At 43.4% G+C, this 24,073-nt stretch overlaps 1 pseudogene across 1 annotated transcript in view; it reads right to left on the bottom strand.

Moving 5' to 3' along the window:
* Positions 1-16,613, bottom strand: part of LOC310776382 — a 29,696-nt pseudogene extending 13,083 nt beyond the window's left edge. Inside the window, exons 1-9 of the transcript in view lie at positions 16,599-16,613; positions 14,793-14,914; positions 13,639-14,264; positions 13,459-13,596; positions 12,766-12,857; positions 12,428-12,660; positions 8,527-8,803; positions 3,169-3,258; positions 1,292-1,376 (exon numbers count right to left, since the gene is read on the bottom strand). The product of the transcript in view is annotated as an uncharacterized misc_RNA (transcript). The remainder of the gene's footprint in view (positions 1-1,291; positions 1,377-3,168; positions 3,259-8,526; positions 8,804-12,427; positions 12,661-12,765; positions 12,858-13,458; positions 13,597-13,638; positions 14,265-14,792; positions 14,915-16,598) is intronic.
* Positions 16,614-24,073: the final 7,460 nt, after the last annotated feature.

Below are 24,073 nucleotides of genomic sequence, written 5' to 3'. Positions count from 1 at the left end.
GGATATGGCGTTTACATGGAACACAGAGAAAGCATCTTATTCATATTCCTGTATACATGATAAATACCAGTATCTCGGTTACTGATTACTACAGGCTATCTGCACGTCATTCATTCACCTATTTTGGACCAAGATTGCATTGCGCTGCTTTACTCACAACTTCTTTGTGTTAAAAGTTGACTGTGGCTGTTGAAAATGAGGCTACTTTGGGTAACAGCGGGCTTATGTAGCACTATACCTGAGTGCCAACATCGCCTTGCAGCTTTGGCTTATCCACCTTAATATCGGCAACAATGGGAGAAGAAGACGACAGGAAATATTAAACATGTCCGCCACTTTGACAGCTGTCAGACTCTCTCTGCCACCACGTAGGACAAGGAGGCAGTGGATGAAGATACGCAGCCGTGACTGGTTGTAGATCTGTTACGTCACGTCACTTGGCTGAAGCCGCGCCTGTGCAGGTAGTCAGCCCCCGTCAGAAACCAGGATAAGATGTATACATGCAGCGGTATCCCGGTTTCTTTCGGAGTACTCCAGCTAGCACAACCGGGTTTCCCAAAACCGGGATAAGGGCTTATCCATGTTTCTTGAAGAAAAACGGCGCACATCTTTCAGGACAGGTGCGTCGGGGCAAAGAGTCCCGCACACCTTTTTCAAACAAAAACGGTCGGTGACCGAAACGTCACATTAAAACAAATTTGATTGCAATTTAACAGTGTGCGGGACTCTTTTTTCACTTATCCAGGTTTCTGAAATCGGGATATGATGTTTACATGCGCAAACACAAAAACAGGATACTCCAAAACCCCCGACAGTAACCGGGATACTCAAGTCCATGTAAACGCAGTCAGTACAAACATCCGTTAAGACCACGGTGAAGACCCCAAGAAACCAGCATCTTTACTTCCTGGATTTGATGTATTTCCTGTTGAAACAGGATGTTGGGCCAGGACATACTGTATCACAGTGAAGGCTCGTTCAAAAGTGTAAACCAATGGAATATCAGTCAGGGAGAGAGACAGTTTGATTTGATGGGAGTGGCAGAGAGACAGGACTGTACAGTACAAATATCTGTGATGATTTTATTGGTTGGGTTTTTTATTTACTGGTGTGGCATGAGATCACCATTGAAGATACACTGATTTCCGGGAGTAAAAGTAATGGGAGTTAATCTCATGGAGGCTTTCATGGTTTATTGCTGTTGGCCGACCAGTTTCCTCTTGTATTTAGCTACATCAACCCTTTCTGGCTGGTCCTGGCCACCAACCTGGCTGCGGCTCTGTACACTTACCTGTTTGTCCCGGAGTCCGTCGTACCAGACCCCAGTGCCAGGCTCTTCACCACCCGCCACCACCGTGCCATCTGGCACCTCTACTCTGAAGGAGGCAGTGCCAGCGAGGGCGATGGAAAGTTTCACAGGTAGGGATGGTGATCGTTAATTTTTGATTGATATAGAGACAGGCAAAGTGACCGCCTACTTCCTGCTTCAGCACTGTACCAGAGATTTTCATCCGCTATTTATTTTCCCATGGACATTTCGTAAAAATGTGTATAAAAATACGTTTTACTTCGCCAAACCAAACGGTTCAGCTATATTTAGAATCGGGAGAGACCATAGAACATTTCACTCTGACGAAAAACTTAAAAAAACAACACAGAAAAAATATTTTCTTTAAATCCGCGAGTTTTGGTCCGAGTGAAATGTTATGTGGTCTCTCCTGTTTCTAAATATATCTGAACCATTTCGTTTGACGAAGTAAAACTATTTTTATAAGCATTTTTACTAAATGTCTATGGGAAAATAAATGGCGGATGAAAATCTCTGGTACAGTGCTGAAGCAGGAAGTGACGTTCCACTTTGGCTCTCTATAGATGCCATTTTCGAGAGTGCTTAACGATCCGAGGCTTTATCGATACTTTTCTATTATTTGTTGGAAAAGACGAGATGACAATAAATTCTTAACAGAACTGGTATTGCTTTTATTGCTTAACTGTGAGTCTGTGACTCAATAAAATTTGCCTAGCCTGGTGAGACAATTCAATTCTTTGTTTAGTTAAAGGAACACTCCGCCAATTTTCAACCAGCTTTGTATCATTAGAACATCAGTAGTATATCAGAAAACTGTAAACGGTTTTTAAGTCTGTCATTTAATTTGACAGTTATTTAACAAATTTAACACGAGAGGAAGGGGGTTGTGGGCACATTTACCACTGGTACAGGGTTGTGGCACGAGGCGAAGCCGAGTGCTATAAACCCTGTACCAGTGGTAAATGTGCCCACAACCCCCGACCTCGAGTGTTAAATTTGTTTTCTACAACAGCTACCAAATAATATAAAAAATACACAATTGTAACATCCAATTCATTTATTTATAATCATTACTGGTTTCAGAATACATTTATCCTTCCGCCACAGAATATAGTTCCATACACAAGATCAATGATTGCACTAAACATTTAGTTGCCTTTGAGCCAAAAAACAACTAACCTATTCCTTAACGGGATTCACAGTTATTGATACATTGCCTGTAAAAGTACAGTTATTTAAACAGTTATCTAAAGCAGCCCGTTTTGGTGGTGGTGTGTTGATATCTGGTGACGGCAGAGGGCGTTTGTTTGTTTGACAGTCCCAGATTGATGTCACTGGTCCACACTTTAACACTCAATAACTGTCAAATTAAATGACTGACTTCAAAACCGTTTACAGTTTTCTGATATACTACTGATGTTCTAATGATACAAAGCTGGTTGAAAATGGGCAGAGTGTTCCTTTAAAAGGTAACTCAATTCAAAAACTTTAATCGCAATTATACTGTACGTTTGTGCACCAGTGATAAATGGTAAATGACATGACTCGTCTCTCGAGACATAACGTCGCATTATAGGACTAGCCTCGATAACAGCATCGATAAGCTCGGACCTTATTGATTTTCGTATTTTGAGAAACTATCGATCGATACTTATCGCTATACCGGGTCTCGATCCCAATCTCTGTTCACAGGTGCAAGCTGCGTCTTTACACGCTGTGCTTCTTCTTGATGCTGACCGTCCACGTCGGCTGCCGAGATCTGTTTGTGTTGTACGAGCTGAGCGCGCCGCTGTGCTGGGGCCCGGCGCTGATCGGCTATGGATCGGCGGTTTTCCACCTAGCGTTTCTTAGCAGTCTACTGGGGCTGCGGCTCCTCCAGTGCTGCCTGCAGGACTCCTGGGTGGCTGTGGTGGGCATAGCCTCCAGCATCGCTGGGCTGGTGGTCATCTCTGTGGCCGACACCACCACGCTCATGTTCACAGGTGAGTTAGTGGGTACCAGAAGTGCTTTGGCCGCACCTTGCACAGATTATTAATTGACTCGCATGGTTAAAGAAATAGGTTCCGCGCATGTAAAAAGTTTTCTTCGGGGTAACATTCAGACGCAAAAATAAAAACAGGTTAATGCAACTAAGATGACTCACAAGTCTCTGATTACCACACTACTTACTGTAGCATAGAAATATATATATATATATATTTTTTAAGTATGTTTATTCATTTTTTAGTTATCAGAGGGGCAAACAGTCAGTGAAGAATGCGATAACAAATAATATGCCCTCCGTCCCCAGTCACCCACAACACAACACAACACAACACACACAATCTCCACAAAAATAATAACATCAAAACATAAAACCAAACACACAAACAAAAACAAACGCACAGAGCATCTACAGTAGGCAGAAGGTTAACACTGTAAAAAAAGAAAGTACAGCAGGGGTATGCAGACACAATAAATAGATAAAGGCCCACCACATGTCATATGTCAGACCATGCCAGTCCGCAGAGACCACTCCGAAGGACCCGGGCCCTATCCTCTCCAATATAGTCCAGAAAGGGGATCCAGATTTGAAAAAATTTGAATGGCCTATCCTTGAGCCAAAAGCTGATAGCTTCCAGAGGGAGAAGTTCCATAACACTCCGAATCCACTGCAAAACTGTTGGGGCTGAGTCTGAGATCCACTGAAGAAGAACACATCTCCTTGCACTATAGACCAAATCAGCGGGATGTTTACATTTACTTCCGGGTAGCCCTGAGGTCCACACATTATAATGGCGGTGGACGGCACAAACTGACGTGTTGAAGACAAAAACAGACAAAGAAGACAAAAATGGTTCGTCCGTGTTGTGTTGTTGTTTAATATCATTCATAACAACACTTTCACTAACGTTAGTGGAGACCAGACTAGCTAATTTACCTGTTGGACCAGACCAGAGTAGACTTGACGCTAAATTAAATTAACGTGGCGTCAGTAGCTCTGTTTGTAACGTTAACGTAACCTCGCGTCACCAGGCTCTTCTACGTTAACGAGTCTGCAAAACAGCGAGTTTGACAGACAAATAAACGTTATTAGCTAGCTAACACTACATAAAACAAACACAGAAGAAAGGCTAGATACGTCGGACAAGCATGTTTACCAACCGTTTAACCATTTAAATTGAAAGTAGTCGGCCGAAAACAACGAGAGGGTTTGACAGCATTTATTTGACAACACGCACATTTAAACCTGCCGCCTTCCCCAAGCGGTACCCGGAAGTAAATTTGTTTACATGGTGACGTCACGGTGATTTGGTCTATAGAGAAGCACTTTGAGCAGCTTCAATGAAGAGGAGACTAGGTTTAATGCTGCTGTATGTAGTCCCAGAATGCAGGAGATAGGGTCAAGTGTAATTTTTTTCCCGAATATGGTATCAACTTCTTTACACACTTTGACCCAGAAGTCATGAATAGCAGGGCAAACAAAAATACAGTGGAAATATGAACCTTCAGCGACCTTAGAAATAATTTTGTTAATTAATTAGACATTAATTAGGCTTGTGCTGACAAGCTCCTTTAAGTCAAGTCCTTTACTTCAATTGCATTTTTTTAAATTACTTGCATGCATGAGGCAAGACAATAGGCAGCACTTACTAGAGATAGACCGATTAATCGATTAATCGGTGCCGATTATTGGCATTTTAATTAATCGGCATCGGCCGCTGCCTGCGCTCACAAGGCCGATTATTACAGCAGGGTAAAAACAAGTAGCGTGACAATTTATACTCGAGACAAATTGTCTCCCAAACACTGTGTTTGCGAGACTATTCGTCTCCCAAACTCTCTGTTAATAGAATAATACAGTTGAATGAGGTCTCTGACATACGTGCTCTCCCTTAAATAGCCTACGAGTCACTTCTGAAATCTACTGCATAACCCAATGTATTTTTCTATTTCATTAATAAAATAAAATAAATCTAAAGCATGTTACTGGCTAAGATAACAGATAATAGATGTATTTGTTATATTAGATTCTCAATGTTCATGAATGGATAATGGAATTATAGCCTCCTTGTTTTTTTATCCAAATACTCTCATTCATTATTATATTTAAATCATTGTATTTTATCGAATGCAAAACATAAAATAAAAATAATAATCGGCATTAGAAATCGGCCATCTGAAAAACCCATATCGGTCGACCTCTAAAAAATCTCACAGCATGAATAGGTGAATCAGGGGGGAAAAAACCTCAGCTGTTCTCTCCCCTCTGTATTTTCTCTATGCTCACAGCCTCAGGTAATAATTAACATTGACCACAAATTGTACTCTGCCATGTAGTAGTAAAGTTCTCAGGGATTGTAAAACATTTGCATTTACTAATGCAGTTGCAATCTGTTATTATACAAACACCCGTTTCAAAACAGGTGGTTCCTATGTTGCACAATAACATTATTGTGGTTAATCATGTTAATTATTACAAGAGGCTCCGAGCTTAGAGTGTAGAGTTTCATTCCGACATGTGCATGTGTGACGTCTACAATTACAGGATGATTAACAGCAAAACTTCAATCAAATTGTGCTACTTGTTAAATAATGTTTAGTTGACAAAATGACAACACTTTTATGTATATTTTAGAGATTGAAGTACTGACTTTTCAAAAATGAGATATATATCAAACACAATTGGCCGTGTCTGTGGGTGGGAAGCCGGGTAAGGGTACGTGTCCCGGTCGCTGCACTAGTGCCTCCTCTGGTCGGTCGGGGCGCTTGTTCAGGGAGAGGGGGAACTGGGGGGAATAGCTTGATTCTCGCTACGTCCTGCCGGTGAAAAGCCTCGCCCTCGCTGTCAGGTGAAAAGAAGCCGTTGGCCACTGCACATGTATCAGAGGAAGCGTGTTCCAGTCTACAACTCTCCCCAGATCGGCAGAGGGAAATTGGCCAAGCACAATTGGGAAGACAATGGGAACAAAAAAAACCTGAAAAAACAGTGTGTGTGTGTGTGTGTGTGTGTGTGTGTGTGTGTGTGTGTGTGTGTGTGTGTGTGTGTGTGTGTGTGTGTGTGTGTGTGTTTGGTCTCTCTCCAGGATACGGTGCGTTTTTCCTCTTCGTAGCTACAACTCCTGTGCTCAGGTCGAAGCTGTCCAAGTTGGTGGATCCATCAGAGCAAGGTCAGTCACACTCTGTATGACAGCCTCACTGTTCATATCATCACAAGCACATGGGTCCGCATGAATTTTACTTAATGATTTAGACAATTTAAAATAATTAAATACTGTCGCTATTTCATAAAAGATGGGAAATCTTTGATTTTGGAAAGAGCCTACAGAAACAACCCATTACAGATTTACAACAATCAAGTCTATACGGTAGCAAGTTTGACTTGACCAGGTCTGTCTTTACGCAACAGAGCGCATCTGGAAATGAGTTTGCTCTCAATGCGTTACCCTGTGTACTGGCTCAGTGTGTTACCCTGTGTACTGGCTCAGTGTGTTACCCTGTGTACTGGCTCAGTGTGTTACCACTGTGTACTGTACTGGCTGCAAGGACAGCTGAATAAAAATTGGATAATCTGGGACTAGGGTTGCACCAATCCACATTTTTTCAGTTCCGATCCGATTCCGATACCTGAATTTGGATATCTGCCGATACCAATATTATTCCGATACCAGAGCTATTTTTTCTTGAATATACAGTACAGAGAAAAATTTGGCCAATTGAATTAAAAAAGGGAAAGAAAAATACAACTTGCAAAAAGCAGACAAAATGAAGAAAATATACAAGGCAAAGAAGGATAGTCCACTTGTTTGATTCTGCACTATTTAGACATTGCTGCTTTAGATAAGGGTCCTCTGCATGTACCTGGCTCCTATCAATTATCTCCCTTTTCTATATAAAATATGACAGGCACAATGCCCAAAGCATTAGAGTAGCAAAGAGGGAAAGGGGACCTACTAATTAAATTATAAAATAGTAGCCTAACAACAAACATTACACAAGAATGTTCATCTGAATTTACTGAAAGGAATTATTGGAATGTGCGTTTACATACAACCGATTTTAAAGTGGCCCTTGGCTTGTCTCTCAAAATACTGTATGTGGCCCTCCACAGAGTATTGGTTAATCAAGCAAGTTCACTTAGATTTTTCCCCCCATTCACCTAACGATGACGGCACTATTATACAGTTTGTAGACAAGCACCAAGTAGGCACAGCACAGGCAGAACTCATGTGAGTACAATTGTACCGTATGGGATTTTTTTTAGGCAATTTCGAAATGCAGGATGGCAGGGGCAGAGGGCTGAAATTTGGCATGGAGGTCAAGTGTGTGTGTGTGTGTGTGTGTGTGTGTGTGTGTGTGTGTGTGTGTGTGTGTGTGTGTGTGTGTGTGTGTAGGTGTGTGTGTGTGTGTGTGAAGGTGTGTGTAGTGACTATCTGTTCAATTAAAATTGTTCCAGTCACATGCATAGGTTAGAAAGAAGCGGTCTTGACGCGTATCCAATGTCCATAAAAAACAGGTTATTGATTGATTGTCCAAACAGTTGAATATCTTTGGGTGAAGGTTCCCATTTATTGCAGGTTTTGATGGTTTACAGAAAAAAGAGATGTTGGGGTAGTTTACCTTGGTGAAAATACAAAAGTGATTTTCTTTTGCTTATGTGTACGGTAAGAACCGTATAGCTCCCGCCACCTATATATGCTCCAAACAAACATTATGAATGAATCACCTGTGCTCATTAAAAACACCACCTGACTGACATCATGTGACCACCAGTGTTGCGTCATATATTACCATAAATATGCTACCATCTAGTGGCCAAATAATATGATAACATCTATAAAAATATAAACGGAATTAGATGGAAAATACTGTAATATAATTGAACCATAAATACAAAATATAACAATACAACTAAACATGCTAAATGGCTCCTACAGTGTGTGTGTACAGTATGTGTGAAGGTGTGTGTTTGTGTTCATGCCAATTGACTAAAAGGGGGCGTTGGTGCACACATTTCAAAATGCAGGGTGGCAGAGGCAGAGTAGGGTGGGCTGCTCAGGGCCCCTGCCATCCTGCATTTTGGAAATGTGCATAATGTGGTCGCAGCGATTGCGGATTCGCACTCGTTTACATACTCGTGTGTGTGTGGTTTTGTTCCAGGTGTCCTGTTTGCCGCTGTGGCCTGTGTGGAGGGCCTGTGCAGTCTGGTGGGCAGTAGCCTCTTCAACTCCCTCTACCCAGCCACTCTGAGCTTCATGAAGGGCTTCCCCTTCCTCTTGGGTGCCATCCTCCTCTTCCTCCCTGCTGGAATCATCGGGTGAGTCCGCCGCCCGTGGCCTTGGCACCGCTCCGTGGCCTCGGCACCGCTCCGTGGCCTCGGCACCGCTCCGTGACCTCGGCACCGCTCCGTGGCCTCGGCACCGCTCCGTGACCTCGGCACCGCTCCGTGGCCTCGGCACCGCTCCGTGGCCTCGGCACCGCTCCGTGGCCTCGGCACCGCTCCGTGGCATCGGCCTGTCGTGTTGTTTGATGCAACAGTGTGTTTCCAGACAGAAAAGCCACACGTGTTCAAGAGCTCAGACAGTAGTTCCCTTCAAGTCTACAAATGAGTAAGACAGGAATTTACAATGGAAATTGTGAAGACCCCAAAACATAATAAAAGTAGAAGTGCACTTGGACAGTGCAGACCTCCGCCAAAGGCCGATACTCCAGTCTGCTACGATATCAAATTTTGTGAATGGGATCAGAACCCTGACCCTGTTGAACCTGTGTCATCATAATAGCATTTTGGCCCATGATGTAACTTCTCACTTTACTGACCATTTTACATGATCATCATAGATGATCTCCAAGTGCCTCAATGCACGTTACAAGAAGTCTTCCTTTAATAGCACCACAGAGTGTCAATGAAAACAGCAAAGTATCACAAGCTATACTGGGAATTATGGAGCTGACCCCAAAGCACCAACAATTCTACACCAAAAAGAACAACATAGTTCAAATACAACACAATTAAAATACATTTTAATTTATGTTATTTAATATGTTAATACTGGCTGATGTTACTATATTATTTAGCAAAAATATTGTTATCACGCCTGTAAGATAATGCAGTAGCAATAACGTAAGAAGTTATTGTGTTATGGGTTGACGATTTTATTACCGTACTTACGTTATTGGATTTATTACATTTTATTTGATTACATCATGGTCAATTTTTACATTTTCGGCCTTTACAGAGATTGCTTACCATGAGAATTTTTCAGTCATAGCTGAAAGGCCACATAAAAGCTGTTTACATACTGTGAGTGGATGGCCAGCTCTCTCCTGCTGCCACTCTGCCTGTTTACTCCTCAATTCTATGGCTCGTCGCTCAGCCATCTTTACAGCTGTGACAAACACTTTTTCCTCAGCCGGTCAGGACAAGTGAAGGACATTCTCAGTAATGTTGTTAAACAACAAGTACTAAACTGGAAAATGCCCTTGGCACCAGAACGCCAGGCTCCATAATACTCTTCTATGAACACACAACAATGTTTTGACATGTTTGTCTGTCTAGGTTCCTGGAATGTGAAGACCAGAAGAGAGCGAAAAGACTCAACAGCGCCCTGATCTGAGCCGAGGAAGAGAGCCGCATCTTATCAGAGGGTCAAGGTTCACCCTGCAGTCAGACTATGAGGTTAGCGCCTCTCAAAGACAGACAGCCATTCTGTCTCTGTCTGTGATGACAAACTTGTCATCTAAATGCAGTCATGGGGCAGCTGACTGCTGTCAGCCAGCACAGGGACTCTTCCACCACTCCCATTAGGGATCAAGACCAAAGGACCAAGTATCAAACCCATGACTGACATTACTGAACAGCTTCCTCTGTCGCACGAGGAGGCTTTGCTGGTATTAAAAAAAAACATAACTTAAGCCATAGCTATATTACAGATATTTCATTGTGACATTTCTACACAAATGTAGCTGATTTCATGAAGATAATGTGCATCGTCGGAAGCTCTCTATGCTATCAATTATTACCAATTTTATTACTTAAAGGTATATAAACATTACTCAAACATGGCATGGGCCATCTGAGTAAATTGAAATGAATGTGTTCAAACCATTAGGACTTTGAACCCTCAAAGTCCTGATGCTGCTGTGTTTTTGTTGACGAGCAAGCAGAAAAATAAGCTTACTCAGCGAATAATATGCAAGTCAGCACCTAAGAATCACAGTATGACACTGTAAGCAGATAGATCAGCCTTTCACACGTGTCCAGACCCAACCATCAGTAATCGCCCAGCAGACAGAGCGAAAGCCAAGAATTTGAAGCCGCAGCCCGGGATTACAGTTACACCTCTACCACCCCTACTCAATATAGCAGAAAGATTAGTAACACCAGCTCAGTGGCCTTGTGGTTTGAGTGTCCGCCCTGAGATTGGGAGGTTGTGAGTTCGATCCCCGGCCGAGTCATACCAAAGACTATAAAAATGGGACCCGTTTGCCTCCCTGCTTGGCACTCAGCATCAAAGGGTTGGAATTGGGGGGTTAGATCACCATATGAGTCCCGAGCGCGGCGCTGCTGCCGCTCACCGCTCCCCCAGGGGATGGGTCAAATTCAGAGAACAAATTTCGCACACTCAGGTGTGTGACTATCAGTGGGACTTTACCTTTACCTTAGTTACACCTCTACCACCCCCTACTCAATATAACAGACAGTGAAGTCCACACTCCCTGAAGAATCCCTCCTCCACGAACGAACAACACTGGATAGTCCTGGATAGTCCCGGAGCTCGAGGCCGCGGCCAGCAGACATGCAGAGGTCAGGTCAGTCGTTCAGTGAGGGAACAAGAGCTGCCATGAAGGCACAAGGGAAGATCACAGGTTAAGTGAAGTATTAAACTCAGCTACTGCAAATGTATCCACGTTAGGAGTATTTCTGGCCCATCGTTTGACACTGGGCTCCAGATGAGTCGAATCATAAGTTTAAAGCCATTCTTCAGCTATGCAATCTTGTAATTTATGTAATATTTTGTCATGATAAATAGCATAATTGTTGTATTTATAAGTCGGAGTCAATTCATTTCCTGGAGAAAAAAACTGCAGGGTCGGTTTGTATTCTTTGTTTTGGGGACTGTAAAATTCAGTCTTATTGACACGATAAGCTTAATTCAAGTGAAGTTTAAATGAAAGTTTTCACTTTCTAATTTTTGTACAACACTCTTATTGTTTTTTTAAGGGACTGAAATATTTATGTCTGACTGAGAAAATGTTTCATAAAATCACAAATGAAATCCTAAGTACTTGAATAAAAAGAAATGTAGCCTAACCAAGACGCACATTTAAATACGGTCCTTTTCTAAGAGGGGAGCAACACAGGCCAACTGTGTGTGTGCCTTATAGATATAATGCTGCAGAACAAGCGTGTCATTCAAGCTGTAATGTCATTTTATTGAACAATAAATATTCATATGAATCTTTCGATCTCGACGACTTCCAGTGTCAGTTTGCAACACCTGACAATTGTGCGATCATCACATATTGATCTCAGCAATGAAGCAGGATGTTGTTTTTCTTTTTTCTGCCGGCTTTTCACAGTTGTGGAATACACACATAAGCAGCCGAAGAATTATTCAACACAAGTCACAAGTCACCAGTGTTAAAGATAACTGTCAGTTTCAAATAATATATTACCGCATGTTGCAACGACAAGGCATTCTGAGAAACAGATGAAATCATTTTCAAGGAGCTTAAAATACAGATTTAAATGGATACTATAAGTGAAATTGCATCTTTTTGGAACCGAAAATATATAATTTCCTTTATCCACTTTAACATCAGAAACCTTTGATACTGCACAGGTATTGTTGACTGCCTGAAGCATACTGAGGTCTGGTTAGATTTGGGAGAAGGGTTATGTTCAGCTCACAGCTCACAATGTCCTGTACATCATGTCCTGTACATCATAATGTCCTGTACAATAGGTCATCCCTTGACCTTGGATTCATTAAACCCACTGCTGTTGCACTCATCAGGAACAAATCACTGCATCCACTGAACATAAATCCATTTCTATCACAACCAAAACATAACAAAAAAAAAAACATTGAAAAACATTCCATTTAAACATAAGAAAGACAGACTGCTAATAACAGTTTAGGATCAGGATCTTGGCCCGGTGGACCCCGTTCTCAACGCGGCAGTCGCACTGGAGCTGCTGGTCGGTCAGGCTCTGGACATTATTGCGATCCACTCCTGACTGGACTAGGCCGTAGGCGTACTGGCGGAAACGAGGGTCCACCTCGGCGAGCCAGTCAGCCATATTGGTGGGGTCGCACGTGGAGTGGTTGGCGTAGGTCTTCAGCACACGCAGGTCTCTTAGGAACCTGGAGGACCAGGCAAAGTCGAGGCAAAGCGGAGGCGATGTTTAACACAATGAATTAACTGGGTTTTACTTTGAACCGTCGTCTTGACAGATCTTTATAACTTACCTCTTGTGGGTGAGGCCTGTAGTCATGCCCAGGTCAGTGCTCAGATCCTGGTCTGTGATGTTCAGCAGCAGGTCTCCATCCACCTGGAGCTCCTACATTATAAGACGATTCGAATCATCACTGATGATGTGTCCAAGCCACACCATCTAGATGCAGACGGTGTTTCTACTAACGAATATATATGGTAATATATATCAGGGGGTTCTCATCAAGGACTCCTAAATATAACAGATGCAGACCCCCATTTGATAGGATTTTCTAAGACCCATCTCAGATTTTTGTTTGATTAGATTTTTAGTACAGAATTATGAAACCTATGGGTGCAACCTGCGTTGTGTTGACAGTCTGCACAGTGACCCAAGTTAAGGGTTTGCCAGCTTGCAAAGTGCACACACTAACCGCAATGCCAACTGGCTAACTCCTTTGGCGGAGCGGGTTAACGGGGCTTTATACTGGGGAGTGAGTTTAACCAACAACTTGTTACTACCACTCAAGACACAACTCTGATTCACTTGGTTACATGGGCATCATCCTTATTCATTCAATTGATCTATACCTATACAGTATTTGCAACCAGCATAATTTATGAGTGAAATAATTGTGAAACAATTTAAACAATTCCTCATTTTGCTGGGGACCCCATTTGAACTGCTGGTGGGTTACTGTGTAAGTCAGATCTTTGATGTTGCACACCTGGAAACGGTCACAATAGGCACTAAAGCCAATCTGCTGGAGCCAAGTCCGGACCTCACAGTTCTTCCAGTTGGGCACACAAGACAGGATCCGTCTAGGCACCTCCCCCTCACCCATCATGCCCAGCGCCCGCTTGGGCTTAGTTCATTTCTAACCCAGGAGACCTTCAGGCTAAGTCACAATAAAACCAGCAGTTATTTGACCTGAAAACATGAGTGATATGTCAAGTGGACAGTGGCAGTACCTTGGTGTTGCGCTGGGGGGACTTGATGCTGGTCTCAACACAGAGGTAGAAGGCAGCGATGCACTTCCCTTCCACTCTTGTTCCATCCAGCAGTGGCAGCAGGTGCTGGAGGTCAGCTGCTGTCCTGCCCTGCATGCAGTCCGCACTGTCCAATAAGCTCCGGGCAAAGTCATCCGGGTCCAGAGATGCTATGAACGGCTCCACCAAATCCAACGTGCCAGATTTCACCACCTCCTTTTCGATTTCGCGGTTTGCCGCTAAGGAAGAGCCATTTTGCTGCCTGTTTCTCTATCATGAAGCGCTGGCAGCGGTGGCCTCCATACATGGCACAGTTGGCCAGGGCCACAGCGCAGTGGCGCAGCACAGTGGGAGTCTGTCCCTCGGCACCAGAAGAGCAGGGCATCCAGGGCGCCGTGGGAGATGAGCTGGACTGACGTCTCCTCGGTGTGTTTGAACATGTGCTCCAGGATCCCAGACTGGATCCCAGCGTGCCAGCTGGGCGTCTTCCTGCTCTGGGATCAGGTTGAGGATGACCCCCAGCCCCATGCGTGCCACATAATCTCTGTCAATAGAAGTACAAGTACATGTTATGGTCTCTCCTGAGTCTAAATGGAGTGGCTATCAATTTGTCATTTGCTTTTATCCAAAGCGACGTACATAATGAGATTTGTATATTAGATATGAGAAGTGTGTAGAAAATGGAGTTCATTTGCAAAAACAGACTAATACCATTCATAAAATTTATAAACAACACCTGTTTGATACTCCCTGGAGAAAATATTTGGTGATTTAGCCTCACTTCCGGGACAAAAATTTCAACAGAGAACATTGCCCACTTGCTCCCTTTTATAAAGAATATGCTAAAATATTATACAGGTAGCCTAATATAAATACATAAATATATAGTAGAAAATGATAAAATACTTATGGAGATATCTGTTTTTGCAAATGAACTCTTCGGTAAAACTAAAGCCTAATCTATTGGCTAGCTAGACAGTGACAGAGGTTATTATCAATCATGGGGGCATAAATAATATAGCCTATGTGTCTTGATAACACCAAAGTTGTAAATGGGTGTAGGCCTACATACCTGTTCTCAGACACCATCTGCTCCAGTAGCTTTGCAGTCATATAGGTGATCTCCACAGCAGGTATCTCCAGCAGCTGCAGCAGCATCTCCAGGCCCAACAAACCCAGTCGGGTTTGTTGAAGCTATGCCATAGAGACAGTCCGCATGTCGCCCACAAAATGTTAAACGGCAGGCGCGCGAGTGGGGTAAAACCGCCGATATATCTCATGGGCTGACTCACCAAAAGACGGTGCTGCGGCTCTAAACTACAGGTTTGGGGGTTCTAGAGCAGAACACAAGACGTCTGCTCAGATGTGCGTTTACTGCGGTGGTTAAATCCCCGATCGTTTCTGCATGGGCTGGGCTATCAGCTAATTCTAACTTTGCTGAATGGATAGAACGGGGGTTTTTACCCCACCCTGACCACGCCCCCAGCCAGGCTGAGCCGGCTAACCAGCGTCTATTGTGGGCGTTCCTAGAGCCTGTATGGGCGTTCCCAGAAATGCGGACTGTCTCTATTGAGATATAATATGGTTGTAGCCGGCAGTGAATGTCCCTCCTGGGCTACCGTACAGTAGGGCTAGACCATGGGGGCTAGACCTATGGGCTAGACGCACCGTCTATTTCCTGGTTGAATTTGGTGGGATTGGGACTGGAATGAAGCGTGGGAAAGTAACGAGTAACGTTAGCAGTAGCGTATTATTTCCTGCTTATATCCTTTCATAAGTTTAATTTACAAACAGAAGACTCGTATGTGTGGATGATATTATCACGAATATGTATAACCGGGGCTCCGTTAACTCAGAGGAAGAAGAAGCTCCTCTTATGGACTCGAATGGTTTAGCTGTGAAGCTAACGTTAGCTGTGAAGCTATTGGAGCTTTGAAGGATAAAGTTGGTCAGTAAAGTCACTGTGTGAAAATGAAAATGTCTAAAGTGAAGTCCAGAAGCTGAGGGCGGTGGTGAAGCAGCGCCTAACTGCGGCTGTTGAAGAGATATTTGGGCTGTTTGATAGAACGAAAGCAGAGTACGAGGAGGGAGCTACTCGTTCACAAGAGGAGATCGACAGACAGGGAAAACTGCTGCACAGAGAAGCCTTGCCTCCAGACTCCAGCAGCTGTTGGTCATTAAAGAAGAAGTTGTTCCCGCTGAGCAGCAGGAGTGGAGCCCCTCTGCACCAGGAGGACCTCGAACCCCCAGACATGAAAGAGGAACAGGAGGAACTCTGTGCCAGTCAGGAGGGAGAGCAGCTTCAGGAGGACCTAGAGCTCCCACACATTAAAGAGGAACAGGAGGAACTCTGGACCAGTCAGGAGGGAGAGCAGCTTCAGGAGGACCCAGAGCTCCCACACATTGAAGAGGAACAGGAGGAACTCCGGACCAGTAGGGAGGGAGAGCAGCTGCAAGGGTTGGATGAGGCTGATATTATTGGGAAGAAACACTTCAGCTGCTCAGTTTGTGGTAAAAGATTTGGTAATGAAAAACACTTGAAGACACACATGATAGTCCACACAGGAGATAAACAATTTCATTGCTCAGTCTGTGGTAAAGCTTTTGGTCACAAATCATCCTTGAAGAAACACATGATAGTCCACACAGGAGATAAACAATTTAATTGCTCAGTCTGTGGTAAAGGTTTTGGTCGAAAAGATACCTTGAAGATACACATGATAGTCCACACAGGAGATAAACAATTTAATTGCTCAGTCTGTGGTAAAGGTTTTGGTCGTAAAGGAGAATTGAAGAGACATAATATAGTCCACACAGGAGAGAGTGAGACACAATTTAACTGCTCAGTCTGTGGTAAAGCTTTTGGTCAAAAAGCTACCTTGAAGACACACATGATAGTCCACACAGGAGATAAACAACGTAATTGCTCAGTCTGTGGTAAAGCTTTTGGTCAAAATGGAGACTTGAAGAGACACCTGATAGTCCACACAGGAGATAAACAATTTATTTGCTCAGTCTGTGGTAAAGGTTTTGGTCAAAAAGGAGCCTTGAAGAGACACATGATAGTCCACACGGGAGATAAACAATTTAATTGCTCAGTCTGTGGTAAAGGTTTTGGTCGTAAAGGAGAATTGAAGAGACATAATATAGTCCACACAGGAGATAAACAATTTAATTGCTCAGTCTGTGGTAAAGGTTTTGGTCAAAAAGGATACTTGAAGACACACATGATAGTCCACACAGGAGCTAAACAATTTAATTGCTCAGTCTGTGGTAAAGGTTTTGGTCAAAAAGGAGCCTTGAAGAGACACATGATAGTCCACACAGGAGATAAACAATTTAATTGCTCAGTCTGTGGTAAAGGTTTTGGTCAAAAAGGATCCTTGAAGACACACATGATAGTCCACACAGGAGCTAAACAATTTAATTGCTCAGTCTGTGGTAAAGGTTTTGGTCATAAAGGAAACTTGAAGACACACATGATACTCCACACAGGAGAGTAAACATTAATTCATGGTTCCCAGTTCCCACTGCTATGGATAACCTGGAAAAGTCATGGAATTAGTAAAATCCTTGGAAGTTTAGGAAAAGTCATGAAATTGTGTTAATAATACAATACAAATAATACAATAATACAAATAAGTAATCTTCATGTGGATAACCTTCCACGTAATGTAACATAACAGCAAATTTATTATCTGTAGCTGTTGACATAATGTAGCTCTAATATGTGTTGATTTTAGTGCTTCTTGTGTTTTATATATTTATTTTTTTTGAAAATTCCTGTTTTAGTTCAATAGCTAAGCTTCTATGATGCAGTGACACTAAAGCACTAAAAAACCCATATAAAGAGCAGCTGTGTCCTATTTGTCCTAGGTCATCATTTCTAGTATTGATTCAGAGTCACCGCCTCACATTACATGGAAATTCTATTATTGATCCATGTTGAAAAGTCATGGAAAAGTTTTGAAATTGTATCCATGAACATGGTTCAAGGTTCTCTTTTTTATACCCGAGGGGCAATTTGTGGTACATCCAGCAGTAACAACCAGGGCTCAACAGTGCGATCATTTTGATCGCATTTGCTACTAAAAATAGAACAGTGCGAATTGTAAAACGCAATAAGGGGCACGTGTGCGAATACAGAAATCAACCGTTCAATTCATATTTAATGCCACGCTCAGTTTCAATGTTGTTGCAGTGTGTAGTGTGTGTAGTGAAGGCAGCACTGCGCAGAACCAATGGTGTCAGTTGAAAAAGCATGTGATCTCGCATGTGACTCGTCACCCGGAAGGGCCCTGGCTCGGCTCAGTGATGTGTTCCGATCGGCTAGTAGTTCCCTGCGAAGTGGACTGCACAGGGTATTCATCCATATTACTTCACATGGCTGAATACCCTGTGTAGTCCACTTCGAAGGGGAACTACTAGCAGATTGGAACACAGTCCTATTACAGAGTCGTCTGCAAACTTGATAAAATGGCGCTTGGCATAATGGCCTCCACAGAAATGAGTGTATAAAATCAATAAAAGAACAGAGAGGATGCACCCCTGTGTGATGTGAACCATATTTAAAAGTGTGCCCATGTGTGGGAATTCTGTGGTCCTCACTGCCAACGGCCACGGCCCATTTGTGTTATTCAGCACTGTTTTAATGTTGTAAATCATATTGCAGAGTATAGTTTCATGGATATTTTTACAGTTCGTAACAGATTAGAATAATCGTGTTGTTTTTCATGTGTTCTACTACCTTGAAGAGAGCCAATAAATATTGTAATCTTGGGGGAATCCTTGTCTCTGCATCATTTATGGTCACATGTGTCATGAGGCTCTGTGCACTTTTATCTGGTTTTGAGTGTTAAAGGGACAGTTTACCGTAAACAGTTTAAGGTGAATTCTGGCCTTGCCACGGCCTGGCCACACTTAGATTAAATCCTCCCTACTAGCTCTTACCAAACCTTTGAGATGTGTAGTGTAGTCAATCCAGACTGTCACTATTCTGCAGCATAAAATAACTGTCACTTGATAAAAAAAATAATAATAATGAAACAGGCATACAAATGTTGTTACATTTGTCTATTTAGTTACATAGTCTATTTCTATTATTTATTACATAAATAATAGATTTATTACATAGTCTATTTTGTTAGTATATTCAATCAAAAGTACTTGAATGCACCAACAAACAGGTTGTTTCACACATAACTTTTGACCTCGGACGAGTTAACAGGAGGCCATGAAGGCAGCATGTCTTTTGACGGCTGTGGCTGAGCCAGTAGATGGCCAGTGAGGCTGGGAAATATGAATGGTTGAATCTGGCCACATAACAGCAAGCTCGCTTTTCCACAACTGTGTCAAGCCAGTCAGAGAAAACCAAAGCAACACCGGAAGTTTGATGCTTTTGTCTTCAAAATAAAAACTCTTGAAAATGTATCCAGCTGTGCTGTAGTTTTGGGCCTTAATTTTTCCACGGACAGTTGAATGGATTAGCTTTTGTATAGGCCGGGAGCGGCTTTGCAGGAAATCAATTGAGTTTTTTTTATCCCCCAGTAGGCCTAGTGCTAATTTGAATGTATTTATCCTGGTTGCTGCTCCACCCTCTGTCGATCTGGGGAGAGCCGAAACTGGCTCCATGCTTCCTCCGACTCAAGACATGGCCAGTAGCCAGCCGCTTCTTTTCACGTGACAGGGGAAGCTTCACCGGTAGGACATAGCACGTGGGAGGATCGCGCTATTCCAAAGAGTTCCCCTCCCTCCGAACAGGCACCCCGAACGACCAGAGGAGGCACCACTTCAGCGACCAGGATATTGCATGTTTTGGTGAGGCGTTCCTATATGAAGGAAAGCCCCAGGGGGCACAGGGAGAACATGCAAACTCCACACAGAAAGGCCCTTTTGACGACCCCACCCGGGCGATGGGCACTCGAGACATGCGGACGAGCACTTACCTGGCTGGCTAACTAAGAGCACATTGGTAGGCTACATGCTGCATTGTGCTGCTGGTAACTGAGCCACATTCTCAGCCTGTTTGGCTCACAGCTCTGACTGCAGCTGAATGGAGTAAACCATGTTAGCTGACAGTAGGGTGACACTGATTAGTGGCAGAGGGCTGCAGGACTGCAGGGACACTGTCTGCCACTGAAGGTGCTGTTCACCTACACACCCCTTAACTCATTCTGCTATTACTATGGCTTTAATACTAGTCTTTTCTGGAAACCCACATTGTCAAAATCATTTTTCTTGTCATTGTTAAGCTACACTATAGGCAACTTTGGGGACATTGAAGGCAGCATGGGACACTCTTTCTATTGCAGCCTGCTGTGCTTTAGGTATATTAATACTGACCTTGTATATAATAGCATAGCTTACTTTACACTGCATTTAGACTCTGAGCATGCTAACCTAACCCACAGAACTCCTATCCTATCCCACCCTACACTGCAGGACCTTGGGATGGCTTTACCAGCCTGATGCAGCCACTGGATTCCAGAACCAGAAGAATTCCCAATTTTCATGAAACACATATGTCCCAATCCAACTTGGATTAACAATTCACACTTTCATGATTAGGCGCATTCCTCTCTCTATCCTCCTCCTTATCAACAACCCTCACTTGTATGAGTGCTGGTTCATACATTTGTGACGTAAAAGAAACTGCATAAACAAATGCATAAACACTATCCTGGAGGTCAAAAGAATATGTCTACTTCTTTCTTTCTTTCTTGCCTACTCGGTGCTTAAACCCAAATACCACTGGCACTACACTAACATCCCCCCACCCCCACACTGCCAGCACAAAAATAGTTTCCAAAATAAATATTTTGGGCTGATGTTATTCTAATTCCATAGACTCCATAACTTCTAGATTGCAAAATGAGAGGAAAGTGTTCTTGTCTTCCAGCCTGGTATCCAGCCCATATGAATCACAGTCGTTGGGGCTGGAGTAGTCTCGCTAGCCAGCCTCTCTTCCCTTCTGACGGAAGGGAAGAGAGGCTGGCTAGCGAGACTAGGGCTGGAGTGGTTATACCAGGGTAGGCCTACTTGTCTTCCCCATCTTCACCAAAATGTGACTGTTGACTTCACTTCCTCATTTACATTATTTTCCTCTTCATTCAATTCTGACTCAACAGCACACTCAACTGCCTCCTTTATGTTATTATACGAGGGATCCACCGAGCAGCATTTTGGTAAACAAACCGCGTTTCCGGGGGGAAACGGCAATGGGACCGTATGGACTCCATACTATGGAGTCAGCTTTGAGTGCTCACTCTAGCCCCAGCTGTGCGGTGTACGATTTAAAAACTGCGACAGTTCACACAACTTTCAAGGTCAAGTTCAAGGTCAGTTTTATTGTCAATTCCACTGTATATACATGACATACAAGGATTGAAATTGCATTGCTCGTCATATCCACGGTGCAAGAAAAGATAGCCTACATTAAAATAGCCTACATAAAATACATAAAACCCCCCTATAGCCTACACAAAATTAAAAAGCAATGACATAATCATCATCTCTAATATAAGTATAAAATGTGGACAATAAAAAAAGTGCAAAACTGCCGCAGTGCAAATTTAGTTGATTTCTTATGACCTATTTAAAAAGTAAATTTAAAAGTCATACTGAAAGTGCATGAGTGATGGTCATTGTCCAGAGGCTGTGGGTGTATGAGGCACAGAAAGGGAGGGGAGGGCTGGAAGGGAATTCAGCTTCCTGGATGAGGCTGTTCCCCAGCCTGCTAGTCCTGTCTGCCCGAAGGCTTCTCATTCTCCTCCCCAGGGATTTAACTTTAACACCACACACATTATACATCAAACTCTTGCGCTACTTCTGCTCTCACTCAGAATGTCAAAATATAAGCAATGTCATGTAGCTATCGTTTTTAAGATATCAACGTTAGTTTGGCGCACAACCATACACCGCAGAGTCCCCCGGAAGTCGGGTTTGTTGTAGCCGGCAGTGAATGTCCCTCCTGTGCTACCGTACATTAGGCATAGACGCACCGCCTACTCCCTGGTTGAATTTGGTGGGATTGGAATGAAGAGCGGGGAAAGTAACGAGAGTAACGTTAGCAATAGTGTATTATTTCCTGCTTATATCCTTTCATAAGTTTAATTTACAAACAGAAGACTCGTATGTATGGATGATATTATCACGGATATGTGGAACCAGGGATCCGTTAACTCAGAGGAAGAAGAAGCTCCTCTTATGGACTCGAATGGTTTAGCTGTGAAGCTAACGTTAGCTGTGAAGCTATTGGAGCTTTGAAGGATAAAGTTGGTCAGTAAAGTCACTGTGTGAAAATGAAAATGTCTAAAGTGAAGTCCAGAAGCTGAGGGCGGTGGTGAAGCAGCGCCTAACTGCGGCTGTTGAAGAGATATTTGGGCTGTTTGATAGAACGGAAGCAGAGTACGAGGAGGAAGCTACTCGTTCACAAGAGGAGATCGACAGACAGAGATAACTGCTGCACGCTGTGTGCGGTTACACAGAGAAGCCTTGCCTCCAGACTCCAGCAGCTGTTGGTCATTAAAGAAGAAGAGGTTCCCGCTGAGCAGCAGGAGTGGAGCCCCAGTCTGCACCAGGAGGAGCCAGAGCCCCCAGACATGAAAGAGGAACAGGAGGAACTCTGTACCAGTAGGGAGGGAGAGCAGCTTCAGGAGGACACAGAGCTCCCACACATTAAAGAGGAACAGGAGGAACTCTGTACCAGTCAGGAGGGAGAGCAGCTTCAGGAGGACACAGAGCTCCCACACATTAAAGAGGAACAGGAGGAACTCTGTACCAGTCAGGAGGGAGAGCAACTTCAGGAGGACCCAGAGCTCCCACACATTAAAGAGGAACAGGAGGAACTCTGTACCAGTCAGGAGGGAGAGCAGCTTCAGGAGGTCCCAGAGCTCCCACACATTAAAGAGGAACAGGAGGAACTCTGTACCGGTCAGGAGGGAGAGCAACTTCAGGAGGACCCAGAGCTCCCACACATTAAAGAGGAACAGGAGGAACTCTGTACCAGTCAGGAGAGAGAGCAGCTTCAGGAGGACACAGAGCTCCCACACATTAAAGATGAACAGGAGGAACTCTGGATCAGTCAGGAGGGAGAGCAACTTCAGGAGCACCCAGAGCTCCCACACATTAAAGAGGAACAGGAGGAACTACGGACCAGTAGGGAGGGAGAGCAGCTGCAAGGGTTGGAGGAGGCTGATATCACAAAGTTCCCATTCACTGCTGTTACTGTGAAGAGTGAAGATGATGAAGGGAAACCTCAGTCCTCACAGCTTCATCAAAGCCAAACTGAGGAGAGCAGAGAGGAGCATTTAGCCAGCAGCTCAACTGAACAGATGAAAACAGAAGCTGATGGAGAGGACTGTGGAGTATCAGAACCAGCCAGGAACTTATGTCTTATATATTCATATCCAGTCAAGACTTCAGACTCTTCTGAGACTGAAGACAGTGATGAATGGATCGAAACTAGTGAACCTCAGTCAGGTTTATGCTCACAGAAAAACAGTGGAGTTATTGGGAAGAAACACTTCAACTGCTCAGTTTGTGGTAAAAGATTTGGTAATGAAGAACACTTGAAGACACACATGATAGTCCACACAGGTGAGAAGCCATTTAATTGCTCAGTCTGTGGTAAAGGTTTTGGTCATAAAGGAGACTTGAAGAGACATAATACAGTCCACACAGGAGATAAACAATTGAATTGCTCAGTCTGTGGTAAAGGTTTTGGTCACAAATCATCCTTGAAGACACACATGATAGTCCACACAGGTGACAAACAATTTAATTGCTCAGTCTGTGGTAAAGGTTTTGGTCAAAAAGTTGACTTGAAGAGACACCTGATAGTCCACACAGGAGATAAACAATTTAATTGCTCAGTCTGTGGTAAAGGTTTTGGTCAAAAAGTTGACTTGAAGAGACACCTGATAGTCCACACAGGTGATAAACAATTTAATTGCTCAGTCTGTGGTAAAGGTTTTGGTCACAAATCATCCTTGAAGACACACATGATAGTCCACACAGGTGACAAACAATTTAATTGCTCAGTCTGTGGTAAAGGTTTTGGTCAAAAAGTTGACTTGAAGAGACACCTGATAGTCCACACAGGAGATAAACAATTTAATTGCTCAGTCTGTGGTAAAGGTTTTGGTCAAAAAGTATACTTGAAGACACACATGATAGTCCACACAGGAGATAAACAATTTAATTGCTCAGTCTGTGGTAAAGGTTTTGGTCAAAAAGGAGACTTGAAGAGACACATGATAGTCCACACAGGAGATAAACAATTTAATTGCTCAGTCTGTGGTAAAGGTTTTGGTCAAAAAGGATACTTGAAGAGACACATGATAGTCCACACAG

The sequence above is a fragment of the Poromitra crassiceps genome, assembly GCF_964638095.1.
Source record: "Poromitra crassiceps genome assembly, chromosome: 5".
Taxonomy (NCBI): domain Eukaryota; kingdom Metazoa; phylum Chordata; class Actinopteri; order Beryciformes; family Melamphaidae; genus Poromitra; species Poromitra crassiceps.
This window is presented reverse-complemented; position numbering and strand designations above follow the sequence as displayed.